The sequence below is a fragment of the Cupressus sempervirens genome, chromosome 10 (assembly GCF_028749045.1).
Source record: "Cupressus sempervirens isolate cs-2001-9-10 chromosome 10, ASM2874904v1, whole genome shotgun sequence".
In the NCBI taxonomy this organism is placed as follows: domain Eukaryota; kingdom Viridiplantae; phylum Streptophyta; class Pinopsida; order Cupressales; family Cupressaceae; genus Cupressus; species Cupressus sempervirens.
The window spans coordinates 91,963,294-91,968,062 of NC_143127.1; the positions used below are offsets into that span (position 1 = coordinate 91,963,294).

General features: G+C 33.1%; 1 non-coding gene across 1 annotated transcript; it reads right to left on the bottom strand.

The window, feature by feature from the left end:
- Window positions 1-2,955: 2,955 nt before the first annotated feature.
- TRNAR-ACG (transfer RNA arginine (anticodon ACG)) lies at window positions 2,956-3,028 on the bottom strand. The gene has a single exon. It is a non-coding gene; the product is annotated as a tRNA-Arg (tRNA).
- Window positions 3,029-4,769: the final 1,741 nt, after the last annotated feature.

Sequence of the window (4,769 nt, forward strand, 5' to 3'; positions counted from 1 at the left end):
AAATATCTCACACTATTCAATTTGATTATTGAAACCCCTTATATTCAAAACAAAACTTAAAGGGTATTCACCCAGTGAACCAAGGTCATATTATGTGTGTTCGTGGCATACTAAAGAATACCCCTTTTTTTAAACGTAGTGCCCCAAACTTCATTTTTTGTCACCCCCCTTTGACACTCCCCCAATACACACCCCTTTTCCTCTATAAACCCTCTTAATCCCCTATTCACCCCACCCCTCAATATAAGCAATATATTGCCCATTTTAAACCCTCCAATAGAAACTTGTGTGTTAGGGTATTGCCCCATTAGCGAAGCCCCCATGAAAAAATCCCAAATATAATTCTACACTAAAACTAATAGTTGTTTGAAAACATCTAAGAAAATCTAAATTGAAAAAGTATAACTTTGAGAGCTATGCTAGTCAACTATGACTTATTCCAAACATACATTGCTTACATGTCCAAGTCTCATTAGCCACCAATGGCATTTTTATTTTCCCAAATCTTTGCATAATCTTGACAGATGCATCACAAAGTATGATTAAGATAAAGCAAGTATTGTTATACTTCATTCATATAATACAATGTACATATTTATCAATATGAATGATTTCTTAGAACCCAAAGGGCCAGTGTAGTTGGATAAGGGCCTTGGATTTGCCCCATATAGGTTCTGAGGTTGATTCTCTCTACCTTAATTAACTTGGTTGTTTGATGGGTTTAAGCCCCATCAATAGCCTTCTGGAGGCTAGTCTCGCCTCAAATCACTCTCTTGTTGCCCCAACTTGGCACAAAATGTAAACCGAAGGAAAAGTGTGGGTGGTATCACTTGGTTGAGTTGCAATTGTGCTAAGCACAATGGGGATATCTCTAAACATCTAAAACAATTGAATGATTGCCTAATTCATATCGAGATGAGCTTTTAATGTATCTAAAAAATATGAAAATGTAGAATATTACTATATTAGATTTGACTATTGTGTAAGATTATATAAGAGTTACACTCTCATAACCACACCAAATGTCTCAAAATGAAATTTGGTTTGATTTGACAACATATTAAAGATACAATGTAAAACTCAAATATTATTCTACCTAATATCAACTAATAGATGTTCAACTATGAGAATTATTATACGAGATTTGACTATAAGATTATGTATAAGAGTGTTACACTTTTAAAACCATACAAAATGCCCCAACATAACATTTGGTTTGATTTGAGAACATGTAAAAGGTAAGAATATACAACTCATATATTATTCTGCCAAATATCAACCATAGATGTTGGATTATGCTAACTTTATCTTTAATGGTCATCTTGCATTGCAACATTAGACTTAAGATGTGGATTATGATTATTCATAGCAATTTAACCACTGAAGTATCCAAGGGTCATAGCTAGCTTTTTGCCCATGTTAATTTCAACGTTGTCTTCGTTGAGCCATATCTTTTTTTAACAATATAAGATTTTCATAGTTCATTATTTAATTTATTGATATTGCTTCAGGATTCAAATGTGTTTTTTATTTTCATCAACACTTAGATCATAGTTTGTGATCCATGCATATATCAATACATATGCATGATCCATACATATCTTCCTTTCTATACATATCAATATGGTCATGCACTAAATTAAAGGCAGGTTCTTTTTTAAAGCATGTTATCTTCTTTAAAGCCTCACTTGCTATTATTATTTAACTCTAAATGTATGTTCTTTATGTCATCTAAATATGATAATAATATTTGAATACTTATTTATGTAATTTTTTCCATTACAAGATCTTCACCAAGTCATTTGTGGTTCACCATATGCCATTGGAGATCCACTCTTTAGCGAGGTCAACCATTAGAAGCTTCTCCTTTCTTATGAGACTTTCCATTGTTAGGATCTCACCTTTTTCAAGGTCCACTAATTCTTTCTATATAGGAGAAAGGATGTGGGCAAGTTCTAATACTTGTAGTTGTTGATTTAATGTCTACTTATTTTGTAAGCATTCCACCAAAACTATGACTCAAAAGTGTTATTGTTGATTATAACTATCCATAATTAAATGAAATGTATTGCTTTGCTATAAAAAGCAACCAATCACATCACTTGCACAAGAATGAATCTTCCTTTTACATGACTATTGGTCTCACCTATTTTGGACTATTTTGGATACCTTGACAAAAAGTGTTATAATGTGGCATCCTCTAGAATGTTCTGGCTTTCAAACCTTAATTATAAAGATGGACTTTCTTATGAATGGTTCATTAGGCACAATACTCGGTGAGGGTTTGCAAATAGGTTGCACCCAGAGTAAGTTTAACCATGGAGGGAGTTAAGCGTTTAAAGATGGAATCTTGTGAATACTAGTTATGAAACATAAGTCAGTAAGTTTGACTAGAAAATTATACAAATAAATCATACTTGCCAAATAAACTTTTATAAAATATTAAGAATAATCTGAACATTTTGAAAAATGCTACATCATGATAATCTCAAAATTTATTTATCAAACTTAACCTCATGAATTTCTAATCTTGGAAGTCATTTCTGATTGATTAAAATAGTTTCTCTGCTTTCTTTTTCTACCATTTTGATCTCTGTGTATTTTCGAAGTTTCAGTGTCACATGTTTGCTTTGATTTTGGTTTGTAATGTCAATCTTCTGTACTGTTCCTGATTTCTAACAAGTCAATAGTTTTTATTCTACATTAGTTATAAAATAAACCTCTGGTTTTATAGCATATATAGTTTCATTAGCTATGTTTATGTGGTATGAATGTTACTCTCTACATTCTTACTGCATAGTAGCATACTGCTATAAGGTTGATCTTGAAAATCCATTAAGAGACGATATACAACTCTGATACAACTCTGATCATTCCATTTCATATCTGGTTTCGGTGATAAGTAAACTAAAAAAATTCAACTCCTGACGGCAGAATTGTTTAAAAGCTCGCCATCGACTCCGCTGGGGATCGAACCCAGAATCTCTGGTTTCGTAGACCAGCGCCTTATCCATTGGGCCACGGAGTCTTGCACGGAGTTGGTGCCAACGACAATTTTATTATTCGGTTTACCATAATTTAACATGACCACCACTCTAGCATTGTCACTTATGGTTCATATATGGTACACTTCCAAATTTGATGTTTAAAAAAATGTCCTCCTCCTCAATTTCAAGTCCTATATAACATTCAACTTACTCTTACAAGCACTTGTACTTGGAAAAGGTGTAAGGGGTATGTCGATAGGTTGTATAAGTACAAGTATCGTCCACCAAAATATTGTATGGTAAAAGTGTTGCTTGTACCATTTCAATTAAGTCTTAACATTTTATTTTATTTTGTATATTTTATCACAACTACACGAGTCACAAAAGAAAGAAAGTAGGAAACCAATGTTTTGTTTGAACAACAATAGATGGAAATAAATCCATATCTTGCGTAAATAAAGCATACTTTTTATCCATTGCATTCGGCTGGAAAAGTAACAAAGTTGATGCATTGTAGGCTCACTCATTCCACAATTAGTATGCATGAAGAGAAAAAGTGGAGTATAGAATAAAAGCAAGATTAGATGCATCAAATTGCAGCAGTGAAGAACATACAACATACTTAACATAGACAAGCATCATGAATCAATAGAATGGCACACAGATAATTGAATCTATAAATCAACAACAAGGGCAAACTACAACAATTGCAACACAACACCTTCTAACAATATTGGAGTCAAAAGTACAAGTTACTTATAATATTGGGGAAAAAATGAATGAAGTTTTTAAAGTGTCATTGTACACCAACCTTTGTTACCAAAAGTTGCATCGAAGTGAGGAACATCCAATTATGATGGATTTTATGTACATTGTTCAGAGATAGTGTTGAGTTGGTAGCTTAATGAAAATAAGTGTAACAATGAAATATTTGGATCATAATGAGTCATATGATTTGTCTGTCTTCACCATTGGGTTGAATCTATAGAAGATATTTAAAAATGTTAGACCTTGAAATATGGTTGTACAAAAAAAATGGTGTCATAAAACTATCAAAGTGGGTGCAGAGTAGATAAGAAATACCTGAGCACCATGCAAGAAAAATTGTAGTCAAGCCTCTTCTTTCTTTCTGATAATGTTGTATGTTTTTTTATTAAAAAATTGTAGTAGCGTTCAAAAAAGAAGTAGGTTCAATACAAAGGCATTGTATAGAATTGACTCTAGAGACCTCTGCAAAGGTGAGGCCCTGCCTTTCAGTTTTTCCTATGTCAACGGTGTCCCTATTTAGGGTAAGACCTTGAGATTTGTGGATAGTGATAGCCCAAGCTATAGTTAGTAGTAGTTGTGTGTGTTTGCCATGGGTAATGGGTTCTATTGGAATAGTTTGTGGATGATGTCCATCCCACGGTGGGCCACAATAGTCATGGAATTCTATAGTAACATATGTCGATAACTGTGGGGGCTTAAAGTCAAGGGGATAAACAATATCTTTGACCTATCCTAGAGAACCATTGATAAAGCCAACTTCTATTCATAGGTTCACAGTAAGCATAATACATTGAGACTTACATATTAAAACTTCTTCGAAAAGTTGGTCATCATTATCAAGTTTTAAAGATTGACATTGTGAATTCAATGTAACATAGAGTGCAATAGGTACATGCAATACTTCTAGGCATTTCCTATTATGGAGGCTCACTTGTTCATTGGTAGAAAACAAATGTATTGCTTGGTCAAACTCTTTTTTTTCAATGACACTAAGGTGTTTGTTTTTGTGTCATT